Below are 21,725 nucleotides of genomic sequence, written 5' to 3'. Positions count from 1 at the left end.
CTATACATCCTGTTACACAACGCCACTCATCCATAGAGTTACTCACACACATAGTCACTCATGCTTATAAAGAATCAAACATCCATTTACTTGCATATACAGTTGTACACACACCACCACACTTACTTCTACAGAAACTTACACTTACTTAGTCTTTTAAACAATCACTTATAGAAACACATACTTATACATACAGGAACTCTTTCAATCTCTCACTCTCACATATACTCACTTATATACACCAATAGTCACATATACTAGTTTAAAACATATGTAGTTACTCATAAAGACACTATTGAGACAGTCTATCACTCACTAACACACCCATGCACACACTCATCCACCCATACAGTCCTGCACACATGCTGTCTTCAACACATACAAACAGTGAGTCACTCATTCATGCACCTATGCACTACGTAATACCCCCCACCGAACCATACAGACACTCAGACACTCAGACTGATACTCAAAAAACCAACTAATAACCTATATAGACACTCATGTAGCTACTCACCAACCCATGCAGCCACTTATACACAAAGTGAGAGACTGATACAGATATTTACACATTTAAACATTACTCACTAAGCCATGTATTCACTAAGATACACTTAATCAGTCAGTTATACAATCAATTTTTCAAAAACAAATCATCCATTTAGCCACTTATATACCCATTTATTTTTCCATCGACCTTGAGATATACATATATAAAACATATGTAATTTTCAGAAAAACACACATTCACTGGATGATGTCATCAGTGATGTCATTTGAGATGTCATCAGTGATGTCATGAGTGATGTCACTGACCATGTCATGAGTGATGTAATATGTGACGTCATCAGCAGTGCATTGCGGGCGCGCGAGTTATAGTTAGCTGAACTAACTATAACGGGGGAATTTCATAACGCCCCTGAAACCTATGGTTTTTTCTGTGAATATATATATATATATAATCTACTGGCGATAGTTATAGCTTAACAAACACCTGATTTGATTTGATTTAGATTTATAGTTAGCACCTAGTTTACAGAGGAAAAGCGTTTATTCTTTTCCCAATAACTTTGGCGCCGGTTGACGAGTCTTCACGAAATTTTAAAAACTTGTGGCCCGCTCCAGTCAGCTCCTATCCGGAAAATTTTGGGGTGATTCGCCAAGTGGGGGCTGAGAAAAAAGGGGGGTCCCAAAACGTGTTTTCTCCATGTTATTTCCCATAGGAAACTTTAGACTGCTGAACGGAATTACACCAAATTTGGCAAAAAGGTAGCCCTTGGTTCAGAAAGAGACCCTTTTTTAAAATGGTGTAAATCCCTTCAGTAGTTCCGGAGAAATTAAAAAAATAGAGGTAAAAAAATCAATTTCCCATAGGAAACTTTAGACACGGTTACAGCTGAAACTGCTGAACGGAATTATGCCAAATTTGCCAAAAAGGTAGTGTTTGGTTCATAAAGCGACCATTTTTTAAATGGTGTAAATCTGTTCAGTAGTTTTTGAGATATTAAAGGAAAAGTATCTTTATATATCTGGGCGGGACCTATCTACACAAGCATGAGCTTGGCTCTAATTGGCTGCCAACACTTTAATCCAGGAAATGCTTTTTAGGTCTTGCCTAGCGACGCAGCGCATGCGCTGCCCACTACACAAACACTACTGCACTGCCCTAAACCCTAAAACACTACCCCAGCACGTACCCCTACACTACACGAACACCACTGCACTGCCCTAAACCCTAAAACACTACGCCAGCATGACCCCCTACACTGCTCGAACACCACTGCACTGCCCTAAACCCAGAAATACTACTCCCAGCACGACCCCCAACACTGCCCAGACACCACTGCAATGCCCTAAACCCTAAAACACCACCCCAGCACAACCCCATACACTGTCTGAACACCACTGCACTGCCCTAAACCCTGAAACACCACCCCCAGCATGACCCCCTACACTGCCCTAACACCACTGCTCTGCCCTAAACCCTGAAACACCACCCCCAGCCCGACCCCTACACTGCCCAGACACCACTGCACTGCCCTAAACCCTAAAACACCACCCCCAGCACAACCTCATACACTGTCCGAACACCACTGCACTGCCCTAAACCCTGAAACACCACCCCCAGCATGACCCCCTACACTGCCCAAACACCACTGCACTGCCCTAAACCCTGAAACACCACCCCCAGCCCGACCCCTACACTGCCCGAACACCACTGTACTGCCCTAAACCCTGAAACACTACCCCCAGCAAGACCCCCTACACTGCCCGAACACCACTGCACTGCCCTAAACCCTGAAACACCACCCCAGCAACACCCCCTACACTGACCGAACACCACTGCCCTAAACCCTGAAACACCACCCCAGCAAGACCCCCTACACTGCCCAAACACCACTGCTCTGCCCAAAACCCTGAAACACCACCCCCAGCACGACCCCCTACACTGCCTTGACACCACTGCACTGCCCTAAACCCTGAAACACCACCCCCAGCAAGTCCCCCTACACTGCCCAAACACCACTGCTCGGCCCAAAACCCTGAAACACCACCCCCAGCACGACCCCCTACACTGCCTGAACACCACTGCACTGCCCTAAACCCTGAAACACTACCCCCAGCAAGACCCCCTACACTGCCCGAACACCACTGCACTGCCCTAAACCCTGAAACACCACCCCAGCAACACCCCCTACACTGACCGAACACCACTGCCCTAAACCCTGAAACACCACCCCCAGCAAGACCCCCTACACTGCCCAAACACCACTGCTCTGCCCAAAACCCTGAAACACCACCCCCAGCACGACCCCCTACACTGCCTTGACACCACTGCACTGCCCTAAACCCTGAAACACCACCCCCAGCAAGTCCCCCTACACTGCCCAAACACCACTGCTCGGCCCAAAACCCTGAAACACCACCCCCAGCACGACCCCCTACACTGCCTGAACACCACTGCACTGCCCTAAACCCTGAAACACCAGCCCCAGCATGACCCCCTACACTGCCCGAACACCACTGCACTGCCCTAAAACCTGAAACATCAGCCCCAGCATGACCCCCTACACTGCCAGAACACCACTGCACTGCCCTAAACCCTGAAACACCAGCCCCAGCACGACCCCCTACACTGCCCAAACCCCACTGCACTGCCCTAAACCCTGAAACACCAGCCCCAGCACGACCCGCTACAATGCCAGAACACCACTGCACTGCCCTAAACCCTGAAACACCAACCCCAGCACGACCCCCTACACTGCCCGAACACCACTCCACTGCCCTAAACCCTGAAACACCAGCCCCAGCACGAGCCCCTACACTGCCCGAACACCACTGCACTGCCCTAATCCCTGAAACACCACCCCCAGCACGACCCCCTACACTGCCCAAACCCCACTGCACTGCCCTAAACCCTGAAACACCAGCCCCAGCACGACCCCCTACACTGCCCGAACACCACTGCCCTAAACCCTGAAACACCACCCCTAGCAAGACCCCTACACTGCCCGAACACCACTGCACAGCCCTAAACCCTGAAACACCACCCCTTCCACGACCCCCTACACTGCCCGTACACCACTGCACTGCCCTAAACCCTGAAACACCACCCCCTGCAGGACCCCCTACACAGCCCGAACACTGCTGCACTGCCCTAAATCCTGAAACACCACCCCCTGCATGACCCCCTACACTGCCCGAACACCACTGCACTGCCCTAAACCCTGAAACAACACCTCCTGCATGACCCCCCACACTGCGCGAACACCACTGCACTGCCCTGAACCCTGAAACACCGCCCCCTGCATGACCCCCTACACTGCCCGAACCCCACTGCACTGCCTTAAACCCTAAACACCACCCCCAGCACGACCCCTACTCTGCCCGAACACCACTGCTCTGCCCTGAACCCTGAAACACCAGCCCCCGCACGACCCCCTACACTGCCTGAACACCACTGCACTGCCCTAAATCCTGAAACACCAGCCGCCGCACGGCCCCCTACGCTGCCCGAACACCACTGCACTGCCCTAAACCCTGAAACACCAGCCCTGCATGACCCCCTACCCTGCCCGAACACCACTGCACTGCCCTAAACCCTGAAACACAAGCCCCCGAACGACCCCCTATGCTGCCCGAACACCACTGCACTGCCCTAAACCCTGAAACACCACCCCCGCACGACCCCCTACGCTGCCCGACCACCACTGCACTGCCCTAAACCCTGAAACACCACCCCCAGCACAACCCCATACACTGTCCGAACTCCACTGCACTGCCCTAAACCCTGAAACACCACCCACAACATGACACCCTACACTGCCCTAACACCACTGCTCTGCCCTAAACCCTGAAACACCACCCCCAGCCTGACCCCTGCACTGCCCAGACACCACTGCACTGCCCTAAACCCTAAAACACCACCCCCAGCACAACCCCATACACTGTCCGAAAACCACTGCACTGCCCTAAACCCTGAAACACCACCCCCAGCATGACCCCCTACACTGCCCTAACACCACTGCACTGCCCTAAACCCTGAAACACCACCCCCAGCCCAACCCCTACACTGCCCGAACACCACTGTACTGCCCTAAACCCTGACACACTACCCCCAGCAAGACCCCCTACACTGCCCGAACACCACTGCACTGCCCTAAACCCTGAAACACCACCCCAGCAAGACCCCCTACACTGACCGAACACCACTGCCCTAAACCCTGAAACACCACGCCCCAGCAAGACCCCTACACTGCCCAAACACCACTGCTCTGCCCAAAACCCTGAAACACCACCCCCAGCACGACCCCCTATACTGCCTTGACACCACTGCACTGCACTAAACCCTGAAACACCACCCCCAGCAAGACCCCCTACACTGCCCAAATACCACTGCTCTGCCCAAAACCCTGAAACACCACCCCCAGCACGAACCCCTACACTGCCTGAACACCACTGCACTGCCCTAAACCCTGAAACACCAGCCCCAGCATGACCCCCTACACTGCCCGAACACCACTGCACTGCCCTAAAACCTGAAACACTAGCCCCAGCATGACCCCCTACACTGCCAGAACACCACTGCACTGCCCTAAACCCTGAAACACCAGCCCAAGCACGACCCTCTACACTGCCCAAACCCCACTGCACTGCCCTAAACCCTGAAACACCAGCCCCAGCACGACCCCCTACACTGCCAGAACACCACTCCACTGCCCTAAACCCTGAAACACCAGCCCCAGCACGACCCCCTACACTGCCCGAACACCACTGCACTGCCCTAAACCCTGAAACACCACCCCAGCACGACCCCCTACACTTCCCAAACCCCACTGCACTGCCCTAAACCCTGAAACACCAGCCCCAGCACGACCCCCTACACTGCCCGAACACCACTGCCCTAAACCCTAAAACACCCCCCCTAGCAAGACCCCTACACTGCCCGAACACCACTGCACAGCCCTAAACCCTGAAACACCACCCCTTCCACAACCCCCTACACTGCCTGAACACCACTGCACTGCCCTAAACCCTGAAACACCACCCCCTGCAGGACCCCCTACACAGCCCGAACACCGCTGCACTGCCCTAAATCCTGAAACACCACCCCATGCATGACCCCCTACACTGCCCGAACACCACTGCACTGCCCTAAACCCTGAAACACCACCTCCTGCATGACCCCCCACACTGCGCGAACACCACTGCACTGCCCTGAACCCTGAAACACCACCCCCTGCATGACCCCCTACACTGCCCGAACTCCACTGCACTGCCTTAAACCCTAAACACCACCCCCAGCACGACCCCCTACTCTGCCCGAACACCACTGCTCTGCCCTGAACCCTGAAACACCAGCCCCCGCACGACCCCCTACACTGCCTGAACATCACTGCACTGCCCTAAATCCTGAAACACCAGCCCCCGCACGACCTCCTACACTGCCTGAACACCACTGCACTGCCCTAAACCCTGAAACACCAGCCCCCCCATGACCCCCTACACTGCCGAACACCACTGCACTGCCCTAAAGCCTGAAACACCAGCCCCCGCACGACCCCCTACACTGCCCGAACACCACTGCACTGCCCTCAAGCCTGAAACACCAGCCCCCACATGACCCCCTACGCTGCCCGAACACCACTGCACTGCCCTAAACCCTGAAACACCAACCCCTTGCATGACCCCCTACCCTGCCCGAACACCATTGCACTGCCCTAAACCCTGAAACACCAGCCCCCGCACGGCCCCCTACGCTGCCTGAACACCACTGCACTGCCCTAAACCCTGAAACACCAGCCCCGCATGACCCCCGACCCTGCCTGAACACCACTGCACTGCCCTAAACCCTGAAACACAAGCCCCCGAACAACCCCCTATGCTGCCCGAACACCACTGCACTGCCCTAAACCCTGAAACACCACCCCGCACGGCCCCCTACGCTGCCCGACCACCACTGCACTGCCCTAAACCCTGAAACACCACCCCCCACACGACCCCCTACGCTGTCCAAACAACACTGCACTGCCTTAAACCCTGAAACACCACCCCCGCACGACCCCCTACACTGCCCGAACACCACTCCACTCCCCTAAACCCTGAAACACCACCCCCAGCATGACCTCCTACGCTGCCCGAACACCACTGCACTGCCCAAAACCCTGCAACACCACCCCCAGCAAGACCCCCTACAATGCACAAACACCACTGCTCTAATCCCTAAAACACCAGCCCCAGCAAGACCCCCTACACTGCATGAACACCACTGCCCTAAACCCTGAAACACCAGCTCCAGCATGACCCCCTACACTCCCTGAACACCACTGCCCTAAAGCCTAAAACACCAGCCCCAGCACGACCCCCTACACTGCCCGAACACCACTGCACTGCCCTAAACCCTAAAACACCACCCCCAGCACGACCCCCTACACTGCACAGACACCAATGCACGGCCCTAAACCCTAAAACACTACCCCAGCACGACCCCCTACACTACACAAACACCACTGCATTGCCCTAAACCCTTAAACACTACCTCCAGCACAACCCCCTACAATACGCAAACACCAATGCACTGCCCTAAACCCTAAAACACTACCCCCAGCACGACCCCCTACACTAAACAAGGACCACTGCACTGCCATAAACCCTAAAACACTACCCCCAGCACGACCCCCTACACTCCCCGAAGACCACTGCACTGCCCTAAACCCTGAAACACCACCCCCCTGCACCACCCTCTACACTGCCCGAACACCACTGCACTGCCCTAAACCCTGAAACACCACCCCCGCATCACCCCCTACACTGCCCGAACACCACTGCACTACCCTAAACCCTGAAACACTACTCCCAGCACGACCCCCTACACTGCCCGAACACCACTGCACTGCCCTTAACACTGAAACACAACCCCCAGCACCACCCCCTACACTGCCCGAACACCAGTGCACTGCCCTAAACCCTGAAACACCACCCCCAGCACCATCCCCTACACTGCCCGAACACCACTGCACTGCCCTAAACCCTGAAACACCATCCCCCAGCACCGCCCCCTACACTGCCCAAACACCACTGCACTGCTCTAAACCCTGAAACACCACCCTCTACACTGCCCAAACACCACTGCACTGCCCTAAACCCTAAAACACCACCCCCAGCATGACCCCCTACACTACACAAACACCAATACATGGCCCTAAACCCTAAAACACTACCCCAGTGCGACCCCCTACACTACACAAACACCACTGCACTGCCCTAAACCCTAAAACACTACCTCCAGCACGACCCCCTACAATACGCAAACACCAATGCACTGCCCTAAACCCTAAAACACTACCCCCAGCACGACCCCCTAAACTACCCAAAGACCACTGCACTATCCTAAACCCTAAAACACAACCCCCGCACGACCCCCTACGCTACCCAAACACCACTGCCCTACCATAAACCCTAAATCACTTCCCCCCACACGACCCCCTACACTACCCAAAGACCACTGCACTACCCTAAACCCTAAAGCACAACCCCCTACACTACACAAACACCACTGCACTACCCTAAACCCTAAAACACTACTCCCAGCATGACCACCTACACTACACAAACACTACTGCACTACCCTAAACCTTAAAACACTGCCCCCTACACTACACAAACACCACTGCACTACCCTAAACCCTAAAACACTACCCCCAGCACGACCCCCTACACTACCCAAACACCAGTGCACTAGCCTAAACTCTAAAACACTACCCCCAGCACGACCCCCTACACTACCCAAATACCACTGCACTACCCTAAACCCTAAAACACTACCCCCAGCAGCACCCCCTACACTACCCAAACACCACTGCACTACCCTAAACCCTAAACCACTACCCCAGCACGACCACCTACACTACCAAAAAACCACTGCACTACCCTAAACCCTAAAACACTCCCCCAGCACGACTCCCTACACTACCCAAACACCACTGCACTACCCTAAACCCTAAATCTACCCCCAGCGCGATCCCCTACACTACCCAAACACCACTGCAAAACCCTAAACCCTAAATCTACCCTCAGCACGACCCCCTACACTACCCAACACCACTGCACTACCCTAAACCCTAAAACACTACCCCTAGCACGACCCCCTACACTACACCGCCACTGCACTACCCTAAACCCTAAAACACTACCCAAGCACGACCCCCTACACTACCCAAACACCACTGCACTACCCTAAACCCTAAAACACTACCCCCAGCACGACCCCCTACACTACCCAAACACCACTGCACTGCCCTAAACCCTAAAACACTAGCCCCAGCACGACCCCCTACACTACACAAACACTACTGCACTGCCCTAAACCCTAAAACTCTACCCCAGCACGACCCCCTACACTACACAAACACCACTGCACTACCCTAAACCCTAAAACACTACCCCAGCATGACCCCCTACAATACACAATCAGCACTGCACTACCCTAAACCCTAAAACACTACCCTCAGCACGACCCCCTACACTACCCAAACACCACTGCACTACCCTAAACCCTAGAAAAGTAACCACCATCCCATGCCCAATCCCCCTTACCTCTCACTCCTCATGGTTCCTCTCTCCTTGTGGTTCCTGCTTCATGTCGTCTCTGAGGGGCGGTGCACGTCGTTGTGAGGAAACGGAACAGCCTCTGTTTCCTTACAACGACATGGATTGTCTACATTTTTTTAGAACTCATGGTCATTTACCATACATACCTTTACAACAAAATTCGTTGTAAAGGCATGCGTGGTAAATGACCATGCGTTCTAAAAAAATGCGTAGTAATGACTTCGCAATGTACAACACATACGTGGTAATGCATGCATTGTAATGGTATCGCGAAGTAAAAAAGTCATTGTAACGGCTGTTTACCGATCGAAGCTGGCCCCTGTTCTTCAGTGAGTCGTTTATTTGATAAATTAGGAGGAAGGAATGTGCTCTTTTTTTACCGAAAAGTGCATTCCCGGCTGTTGTATTGTGAAAGTGTCCGCGTGGCCTGGTTTCACTTCTGGTGAGAAAGTGGAAGAGTCTGTTTGGATCTAAAGGGGTTCTGCTGTTGGAAGGGGCCGGCGCGACACGTCATCAGAAAACACAGGTAAAGGAAAGCGTTGTCCCCGAAGTGTGGAGCAGTGCCATGAGAGGTCAACGAGTGTGCGTCCCACCTCAGTATGACCGTACCGCGTGACCCATGGGCCGCCTCCAGTGTACGGAAGGCAGAAGCGGCATCCTCTTGAAGACCGTTGTAGCACTAATTCTACATTTTGGAACTAGGGCATTTTAACCTTGCTGTTCCTGCCAGATACAAAGGGAAGATCCTGTGTTATTCAGTGCCCTCGTTACCTTTTCTGTGGGTAGTGGTGCTTGTCACTTCGCTGCCCCGCCGGTTCACATGACTGGGCTCCCCACCACGTGTGCCATCTGCAGGGCCTCTGCCCTCAGATCACTGGTTTCGGTTTCTGGAGTGGCAACATAAACAGTTGCTCCCAAAGGACTAGTCTGAACACTTAGGTGAATGTCCCCTGCGCCAGCATTCCGCGGAAATTCTTTCCTAGCTCTCCCACGTCGACGATGATGTCATAATAGCACGGCTTGCTCGCGACACCGTATGACGTCATAGGAGCTATGAGAGGACCTCGTCGGCGTGCTGATGTCAGTTCCACCCATTTTTTTCGTGCCACCGAGGTAAACTGGTGGACCGACACATTTTCACATGTATACATAGTATACTAAATATATATATATATACAAATGCATAACCAATAAAGGCATAAAGAAATAGCAACAGATCAAGCATTTCTCACTATTAAAACATAAGCATGATTAAGACATATTAAAAACATTCATGCCAAACAGTAAAAGCATCTTTTTGGTAGAAACAGGTGGACAACGGGGAGGCGGGTGGGACAGTGAGGAATCCACAGGCAGATACTGTATCCACCAGAAAAAGCGTTACCGAAGTTAAGTAACTTGCTCTTCTGATGGATATTTCTGCCTGTTGATTCCTCACCTTTTGAATAGAATCCTCAAGCCGTACCTCACCCGGAGGAGGGTGTCCACCTGACTAGAACAAAAAATCTTGCAAAAGAGATCGAGCAAAATGGCCATCCTTCCTGACCTCCGAATCCAATAATAATCGAATAATTTTTAGTCGAAATTATATTGAAAATAATACTTTAAAAATACTTTTATTAATAAATTTAGACAAACACTTAAAGGAAAACTTTTATTTATAATTAATTTAAAGATATTTCATACTTTACAAATTACGCCGAAGTCGCGACCCTAGCGCGACTTTTCAAAATGCGCGCAGCCATCGTGTAGGGTTCACGAAGGGTGCGCGACTTCTGTATACATTTTTTTTTTTTAAAGAATGAATAGTTTTCCTAACTAAAAATTATTCACATTTTTTATAAATATTTAAATATATATTTATATAGAAAATACTATAGAAATTCACTGAAAAAACTATAGGTTTGAGGCACGTTATAGTTAGAAATTGGCATTTAAAAAACCATAGAAATTAACTGAAAAAACCATAGGTTTCAGGAACGTTATAGTTAGTTGGACATTTCACTCATACAAAACCATAGAAATTCCGGCGTTATAGTTAGTTCAGCTAACTATAACTTGCGCCCCCGCAATGCACTGCTGATGACGTCACATATTACATCATTCATGACATGGTCAGTAACATCACTGATGACATCACTGATGACATCTCAAATGACATTACTGATTACATCATCCACGTGAAAATATGATGCACCTCCTCACAACTGAATATAACCTTTGATACACCCACTCTAAAATACAGACTACCATTTTTGAAAAAATAGACACATCAATACCAGTTACTAAATACGCACTGACTGATTCCTAGGTCTACACACACATCCACTCATTCACCCATACAGTCACTCATACATGCAGTCACTCGTCAATACAACACTATCATATGCACTCATACACCTATACAGACACTCACACACTGCCACATATCCAGAGTTACTCACACACTTAGTCAGTCATGCAAATAATCAATCATACTTCCATTTACTCACCTATACAGCTATACAGATACAGCCTCACTTATTCATACAGATACTAACACATAATTACTGTCTTATAGCATCACTGATACAAATACACACTCATCCATGCAGCCACTCTCACAATTACTGACTCTCACATATAGTTATTTATATACACCGCCACTCACATATACTGCCTTTTACATATGTAGTTACTTGCACATGTACCACTGAGACATCCATTCACTCACCAACACACCCATACACAAACTCACCTACTCATACAGCTGTTTCCACATGCACTCTTCAACTCATACACCAAGTGAATCAACCACTCACACATCTATGCACAGAGTCACACACCTCCCACCCACCCACACACATACTCAGGCAGCCATACAGATACTCAGGCAAGCAATCAATAACCCATATAGACACTCATGCAGCTACTCACCAACCCATGCAGCAGCTTACACAAAAACAGACAGACTGATACAGACTTTCACACAGTTTAGTCACTAACCCATTGTAGGAGAGTAGGATCTGCACTTATGTTGCCCCCACTTTTTTTCTGATGTATACACTGGTTTCTGACTATAGTCTGGCTGTATCCCTGCTAATCAGGGCCCCAGTCTCACTGATCTCTCTAAACAACTTGGTGTGCATATTAGATGCACTAGTGATTGGATACTGTGGTGCCTTGTGAGCCCCTAGTATATGGTACCTTAGGTACCTAGGGCATTGGTACTTCACAGGCCTACCAGGGGCTGCAGCATGTATTATGCCACCCCTGGGAAGCATTCACAATCTGACACCACAGGCCTGCTACTGCAGCCTGTGTGAGGTAGTGTTAGCACTCCTCACTGAGGTATAGGTTCCTATACCTCACCATACACCAGTCACCCCTATGGTAGGCCCTATCAATCCCAAGGGCAGGGTGCTTGGTTTACTATGTGAGGGGGTGCTTCTGCCTGAGCAGGACCCCTCTGCAGCTGGCAGAGTCTATTCTCTGCTGCTGTTTGTGGATGCGGTTAAACCATATACTCTTAAGTGCATTATAACCTCGCGGTAAATGCTAACTTTGGAATGACTGCATCAAAACATGTCGTGTTTGGTGTCAAACAACTTGGAATCCTACCCCCACACCAGTAACTGGTGTGGGAGTAGGATCCCACCCTTCTAGAGGGGACGACATGTACCCACTGTACTACACGGTAGAAATCATCTAGAGCCCTGGCATCACAAAATGGATGCCACCAGCACACACACCGGGCTGCCCTCCTGCTGTTGACCGAAACTCACAGTGGAGGGGGCCCAATAAAGGGTTTCCTGTCACAGGGAGGTGTCACTGGTGCAGTTCAGAACACAAAATCTCCTTCTGCTTCCACGGACGGAATGATTTCACAGTCACACGCACATATACGCATCACACGCTGGTGGGGCCCATAACACCAACATTCATTCACATCAATCTATCCGTGCCTACAGGGGAGATTGGGTCTTCAAATTCCCTTCCGAACTACAGCTTTATTTCCCTTGGACAGAGGAGACCACATCTATTTAGTTTTATCCTGACATTTCCTCCATCCGGAGGCCAATTGGATCATTTAGTTGACTAGGGAGGTGATGATAAACACTTCAATTTATTATGCTAATAAATTATACATTTCAAGAAATAACCACCCGACACAGTTCTTTAAAATAATCAATTTCTTTATCTAATTAAAGTTCAGGTTAAATCCTAATAAATGCAATATTATCTTTTGTCATAATTACCTATTCTGGCTAATTGTCGTTCCCTAAGTCAGAATCGGGTCCTCAGAAAATCATCAAAGAGTCTAACGTCCCTCTGTTGTCAGCGTCGTGAATAGCATCGATCAGGGCGCGTCTCAAGATCGTAGGGTGGTAAGCGGTATTTTCCCTCTCTGGACTACTAATATTTATACTGAAATTTTGCATATAAAGGAAACATTTTATAATTTCTAGTCATTTCATTGGCTGAATTCAGCCCCGTCCCAAGAATTTAAGTAACATATTTAATGTTCACATTCGGATGATGTATTCAACCAGGCGTATGGGAAAATCGTTCCCAGGTCAGGAATGTATCTGTCTATTGTGGAAAAGGTGGCTTTTGGTTCCAACTAGCAACATTTTCATCCATGTTCAGGGACACTGGCATCTCGCCCAGAGTAGTCTTCATGGACCTGGTACAGGGGTTCAAGAAGAGGTTGCTGCGTAATCAATGCAGACGCCTTCCTCTGCTGTCAATTGCATGAAGTCATGTACTTTAGTGTGGATTCAGTTGGCGGCCATCTTTTAGCAGGCCGAAATAGTCAACTTAAGGTAAAGAAACACAAAACGTAATTAATACATTGAAATGAATAAACAAATGTTATTCCCTTGCTAATACCCCTATGTGTATGCATTTATCTAGCCATATGCGACAATTAAAGCCGTTAAATGCAGGTTTATTTAGGCGCAAATCATATAAACATTGCTTAAACTAAACATATAATTTTTAATATGCGTACAATCTTAGTTCACCTATTAATTTAGCCATGCAAATGCGTTCCCACGTATGTTCTCTTGATTAATAAGGTTGATTAGTTTTTCACAGCACACAGTTTAATCATTAAGATTTATCATTTAGTCCTTTTAATATAAACATATATAAATGGATTGGGTATACTAAAATAATTTTATTTTACCCGCTCCATCAATCCCCCCTTTGGTGATTTTATCACCACCAAACAACCCACAAATTTCAATTTGGTTTCCCCTTTTTGCAGAAATTTGAAATGTCTTTTTGCTTAATTAAAATTCAGTTTCCCTTTCATCTTCTCTCTGGGTTCTATCATACATGCTCTCCTTCCATTCTTCCATTTCTATTTCATTGAGATCTTTTTCCGGTTTCTTTTCTCTCTTTTTGTAAATTTCTCTTTTAACCTTCTTTTTATTTCTCCTATATCTACAACACATACATCCTAATCTAAGTAGTAATAATACAAAAATCACACAGGTTAATGGGAATAATATTTTCCCTATTATAGTACTACCTAATTTACCTAAGAAAGTTTTTATAGCAGCCATCTTATTACTAATTCTAGTCCAGATACTTTCAACCTCTGGTGGTTTTATTTCGTCATGCAATTCTGTAATATTTTTGATATAGACTTTTAGATCTCTGCTTTCGTCAGGAATGTAAGTGCAACAATGTTGAACTTTCAGCATTCCACAGACTCCACCCTCTTTTGCCAATAGAATATCAAGGGCAAGTCGATTTTGCATAATCATAGCACGCATGGCAACCAATTCAGTATTTACCAATAGAAATCCTCCAGCTGTTCTTGTTGACAATCGATCCACAATAGTGGACAGTTTCCGAATATTATTTGCATTCAAAGATATTCCCACTGCTGGTATCAAGGCTCCAAAAATATCACCTACAATTTCTAACCATGTTTCTCTTCTGCTACGCATTAGTAGGTTATTTGGTCCACTATTTTCTACTCTATCCATGTGAAAGATCTTGGGAAAGACCAGGCCTACATAACATGTGCCATACCAATGGTCAGGCAGCCTGTAATAAGCCTTGTTCCCACAAATATAATACAATCCAGGGAAAACTGGGTCTTCTCCACCTCTAAATCCCCATCCGGATGCAATTAAGTATGTATCATGACACTCACTTGTCCCAATGTATATATAATCATATTGAGATCTTTCTCTCATGATGCATAATTTGCCTTTCTGTGGTGAATCTATAGCTATGGTTGGTCTAACATCACCTTGTGTTTCTTTGTTCCCATCTATTGCCCAAATGTTTTCTCCTTCTTTATGTCCTTCTGCATTCTTGTGTATTTTCAACCTTCTCTCCTCAACCATATCCAAGAATGTTTTCTCTTCTGGTTTTAAACTACAAGTTAAATTGTTCTTAAAAATATACTCTAGAGTTAGTCCTTTAGTTTCTATAAAAATATCACCTAATGTATTAGCTTCTTTAGCTGGATTTAATTCTTTATTCATGGGCAATCGTCCAAGAATATTATCTATGTTAGACAAATTGTACTCTAATTTTCCTACTTGATAAAATATACTAGTCAAGACGCTACATGTTATTCCATAAGTTGCTGGGAGGTGATGATAAGTCACCCCTTCTGAAACAGATGCAGGTAATTGCATGCAGACGTAGCAATCCCTTACTTCCATTGTTTTAACATATTCATACAACAGTTTTGAAAACACATTACTAGAGAAATCATTTATTGACCTATCTTGATGCACGTGCTCTGTGCTTGTTCTAACCGGTATTACTTTTTGTGAGTTTTTCACTATGTTAGTCATATTCTCAGTATGTCCTGCTAATGTATCTAGAGTTACTTTAAAAGAGATCAAAAGAGCAAGTACGCTCCAAAGAAGCATTAATAGTCCTGTACAACAGCAACATGTCTTGCACCATCTTCTCATGAAGGTACATCTACTCTTGTTATCATCTATGTTAGCCAACTTGTTAGATCTAACCGTGTCTTTTGACTTAGCCTCTTCTACTCCGCCTCCTTTAGCTTTTTAAAGCTAAACTTTACAGGTTGTCCAAATATTGCAATTTTTCTTATTCAATCCTCTGTATTCCTACAAGGATCGCCTAAATTACTCAGCTTGGTCTTTCGTCGTTTTTCACTTCTTGCTCGTCATCCACATGCAGGATCTCCTGATCTTCCGCTTCTTCTCCAATGTCGGATAAGATAACTCTCAGGATTTCCCCAGTTTCTTCTTCTTTTATCAGTTTCAGCCAAGTCTCCTCTGGATTTCCTTGACTATCTGCCTCTTCTCCTTGTTCAGGCAGTGCCACGTACGTCCATTCAGGTGACTTATATTTCTGATTTGGCTTTCTTGCTCGTTTGTTTGCTTCTGACACTTCTGTTTCTCCCTCTTTCTCTGGATGCTGACTGGTTACTTCATTCACTTGTTCAGCCTCTGAGGGTTTAGCTCGTGTCAATCTGTATCTTAGTTTCTTAATTTTATTTGGCCAAATATCTCCTTTGGCGTTCCTTCTTGTTTTGCCGTCTTTGCCGTTTCTTTCCTCGATCCAAGTTCTCTTTCTCAGAACTCGACCTTCTGGTATCTCTGTTTCACTGTCTTCAGATTCTGTTTCATTTGATTTTTCTTTTTCAGAAGTCTCCCTTTCCACCTCTTGGGTTGGCCCTACTTCTGTCCCTCCTCGGGTCTCCGGCACGCAATCTTCTTGCTGACTAATTGTCCCTTCACCTATCTGGGTGTTGCAGTTCCCTAAACCTCCTCGGGGATTTTCCGCAATCTGTCCCTCTCTTTCTGCAACTGTCCCTTCTTCCTCTTCCAATATTTTCTCTGGTGGAATTTCTTCTATTCTCTCATCTGGTGTAAATGTTACTTCTGACTGGATGTTCTTTTCTTTTCTTTTCTTCTTTGTGTGTTCACCACTTGCGTTTTGCTCATCTCCAGAATCTGAAGTATCTGAAATCTGCAATCTTTTCCTCAGAATTTCCTCTCTGGGGGTCTGAACTAGTCTTGGCTCATTCTCCCCCCTTTCAGGATTTTCTTTTGTTTTTATGTTCTCATTGCTTGACTCATCACTTGATTCTGATTCGTCCAAGTATTCTTTCCCAATGCCGTCTGCCGGATTTGGAACTCTCAGTGTGTGACTAGCATGTATCCAGTTTTTCAGTCCTGCACACTTCACAGCAGTTGTTGTGGTCAAGATGACCTCTCTTGGCCTTCCCCACCTTGGAACCAGGCAATTTCTTCTTCTGTGCACTTTTATCCTTACCCAATCCCCTGGGCTCAAATCATGGGCTGGTTTTTTTTCAAGTGTGGTGGCATCCGCTCCAACCTGGTGAAACACAGAATGAACTGCGTCAGCCAGGCCTTTACAGTAATCCAAAATCATGTCATCAGTTATAGTCATCAGCTTGTTGACTGGCACAAACACGTGTCTCATGGCACGTCCCATGATGATCTCATGTGGACTCAAACCTGTGGTTCTATCTGGAGTAGACCTAATGGTCATCAAAACCAGAGGCAAGACATCAGGCCATTTCAAACCTGTGGCCAAACACATTTTTCCAATTCTATTTTTGATGGTACCATTCATTTGCTCGACCACACCAGAAGCCTCTGGTCGGTACGCACAATGCAGTTTCTGTTGTACACCCAATGCTTCACAAATTAGTTTCATGATCTCATTGTAGAAATGTCCTCGTCTGTCTGATTCAATGGTTATTGGGAACCCGTACCTTGGGATGAATTCCCTCAACAATAGCTTGGCCACTGTGATTCCATCATTTCTTCTGGTCGGGTATGCCTCCACCCACCTGGAGAACAGACAAACTACCACCAAAACATACCTCAGTTTGTTATAAGGGGGCATTTCAATGAAATCTACTTGCATTCTGGTGAAAGGTCCTCCCTCCCGACCTATGGTACCCAGACTCACCACTGTTTTTCTTCCAGGATTGTACTGCTGACATGTCAAACATCTCTGACAGAGACTCTCTGCAATCAGCCTGAATTTTGGATTATACCAGGTCTGTTTAAAGGCCCTTATCATGGCATCCCTTCCCAGATGTCCTTGGCCATGATACATCCGTGCCATGGTTGACATCATGCTATCAGGCATTACTGGTCTTCCATCCCGATAGACCCACACATGATCCTTTTCCCTGGGTGCACATCCTGCTTTTACCCACTACCTCATTTCTTCACCTACTGCCTCATCCTGCAATTGCCTCACTTCTTCCCATGTTCCCACAACGTTAGTAAACATTATGGAGCAAAAAGACATTTCCTTTTCCTTTGACCGATTGATTGAATATTTGTTTCGGGCACAATACTGAGCCATGTCATTTGCAAACCGGTTTCCAGTAGTGATGTAATCACTACCCTGTCCATGAGCAGCACATTTCACCACAGCCAATTCTTTGGGCATCTGTATCGCCTCAAGCTATTTTCCCACCACTTCTGCATTCCTTATGGGAGGTCCACTTGAGGTCAGGAAACCTCTTTGCAGCCATAGTTGGCCAAAATCGTGGACAACTCCGAAGCCATACTGGCTGTCAGTCATCACAGTCACTCTTGCATTTCTCCCAATCTTGCATGCTTTGGTTAATGCCACTATTTCTGCTACTTGAGCGGATCTAACTCCTTTCAAGGGTGAAGCCTCTATAACTGCTGCAACTGTACACACTGCCTAGGCTGCACTCAACACTCCCTCTTCCGTTCTCAGACAGGATCTATCCACAAAAAACACATGATCACTTTCTGGCAGTGGTAAGTCTTTTATATCAGGACGAGGTTTCGTGCAATAATCAAGCACATCCAGACAATCATGATCAGCTTCTTCTCTTATCTCCACTCTCTCTGCATCAGGCAAAAGTGTAGCTGGATTCACAGTCACACATCTTTCCAGACTCACTTTGTACGCACCTAGAATGACCTTTTCATACTTAGTCAGCCGACTATGTGACATGAACTGTGTTCGACTCCTGGTTAAAAGGATCGCCACACTATGGGGTACAAACACTTTTACTGGATACCCCATCACAATTCCCTCACTCTGTTCCAGGCTTCGGCATGTAGCCGCTACCGCTTTCAGACATCCTGGCAGACCTATTGCCACTGGATCTAAAATTGATGAGAAATAGGCTATTGGCCTTCTTTGTCTTCCATGTTTCTGTATCAACACTGAAAGTGCACACCCATTTCTCTCACTACAGTATAGCTCAAACTCCTTTTCATAGTCTGGCATACCTAGTGCAGGTGCTTCACAAAGACTGTTCTTCAGCTGTTTGAATGCTGCTAGTTCTTCTTTGTTTAGTTCAAGGGGGTCTTTCACCTCACTTTTTGTCAATTTCACCAATGGCTTGGCAATCAGGGAGAAATTACTTATCCACTGACGACAGTACCCAACCATTCCTAGGAACATTCTTACTTCTCTTTGGGTCATTGGAGCTCTCATTCCTCTAATGATTCGGATTCTGTCTATAGTTACTTTCCTAAGGCCTTTCTCAATATTATGACCCAAGTATGTCACTTCCTTCTTACAGTACTGCAGTTTTGCTGGAGATACCTTAAGTCCTCCATCTGCCAGAGGATTTAGCAAAGCTATGGTATCTGTTTCACAGGCTTCACGTGTCTTTGACGCCACCAATAGGTCGTCAATATACTGTACCAAAACTGAATTTTCAGGCATGGTAAGGCTTTCCAGAGATTTCTTTAACAGCTGATTGAAAATGGAAGGGCTTTCTGTGTACCCCTGTGGGATTCGGCACCATGCCAAAATACGGTTTCCAAACCTGAATGCAAAAAGTGGCTGGCCGTCATGATGCAAAGGTATGGAAAAGAAAGCATGACACAAATCAATTACTGTATACCATTCCGCATCATGTGGGATCTGAGACAACATTACTGAAGGATTTGGAACAATTGGACAACAGGAGACGACAATTTTGTTAACGTTTCTCAAATCTTGTACAATCCTGAATTTCCCACTTGGCTTTTTCAGTCCCATGATAGGCGAATTACATGGACTGCTCATTATTTCCCTCAGCACTCCTTGCTGGATCATTTTCTCAATTAAAGGGGTTACCCCTGCTATTATTTCTGGGGTCAGTCTGTACTGTGGAATGTTGGGGTAAACAGCTCCCTCTTTTACAGCAATTCTCACTGGGTCTACATTTCTCATTAGGCCCACATCTTCCCCAGTGAAGTCCCAGACTGCTGCTTACTGTCTGTTTCAATTCTGGGGGCAATTCATCTGGATTGAATACAGCATAGGTTCCAGCAACCTCACACTCTCGATTAGCTATGGTCATTTTATACAGGACATCCTCATCTGGTGTTTCAAAAGCTATTCCGTCTGGTGTACAGAATATGGTGCAATTCATTTTGCACAACAAATCCCTTCCTAATAGATTCACAGGACTGGTGTCACACACCACAAATCTATGCATGTCTGAACATTTCCCTATTCTGACCTTCACAGGCTCAGTAAGGTACGTTTTTATCTGGGTGTTTGACACACCAACTACTTGGATTGTTTCATCCGAAAGAGGAAGATTTTTCACATCTGCTGATCTGACAGTGGATCGTGTAGCTCCAGTGTCTACTAAGAAAGTAATGTTTTCATCATTAAATTTCCCATCTACAAATGGTCCTGTCTGATCTATTTCTAGAGATGCGCCAAGTACGCAATCTGCTTCATTTTTTCGGCACCGTCAATAGATTTCTTCTGGCTCACTTTCATCATTGTGCATCCAATATTGTGACACAGCGCTCGCGCGTTGCGGTTTGTTTACCTGTTCTTCATTGTAGAATCCCATTTCCTTGCTATACCTTTGTATACTTCGGCTCTGTGGTAAGGGCGGTTTTGGCACTTGATTCTGTTGACCGACAGCCTTCTGCTGTTGCGGCGCTGGACCACTCCCCTCACACTGCACCTGTGGATTTAATGGCGGATTTTCATCATTAGCAAGAGGTGGATTTTTACACTCGGATTTCCAATGCCCTAGCCTGCCACAGTTGTGACAAGGGAACTTCTTCTTAGCCTCCTCAATGTTACCCTTTCCCTTTCCTGGACCAAACTTTGATTTTATGCCTGGATTATTAGCTTGTTCTATTAGCTGAGCTTCTTGCCTCTCTGCAACTTTTACTTGAGCCCACATTGCCTTCTCTTTTAGTTTTCGCTGTTTTGCCTCAATTTTAATCACTAAAATATTTAGCATGTCTCAGAATCTCATCTATTTTCTTACTTTGCCAGTCCACGGTGTGCTGCCTGATCATGTCCCCAATCTCAGGACGCAGACCATACACAAATCTGTACACAAAATGACTCAGGTCCTTTTCTCCCAGGCTGTCATCCCCACTAAACTGTTTGAACACCAGAATTAGCCTCTCATAATATGCGTGGACTGACTGTTTCGCTTCTTGATGTGTTTGATCTATTTTAACCCAATCTGTTTCTTTTGGGGGCATTTTATTCTTCAAGAAGGCCATGACCTGTTCGTACTTCTTCATGACCTCCGGGTCTGGAGCTCCTGTCTTGGGATCTCTCGGGTATTCTTTAGTGGGCCAGTCTATGACTATCTTACATTCTGTCCACAAGTCTGCTGGCACTATTAT

This window comes from Triturus cristatus, chromosome 1_1 (genome assembly GCF_964204655.1).
Source record: "Triturus cristatus chromosome 1_1, aTriCri1.1, whole genome shotgun sequence".
Lineage (NCBI taxonomy): Eukaryota > Metazoa > Chordata > Amphibia > Caudata > Salamandridae > Triturus > Triturus cristatus.
The sequence above is the reverse complement of the archived record's forward strand: the minus strand, read 5'-3'. Positions refer to the sequence as shown.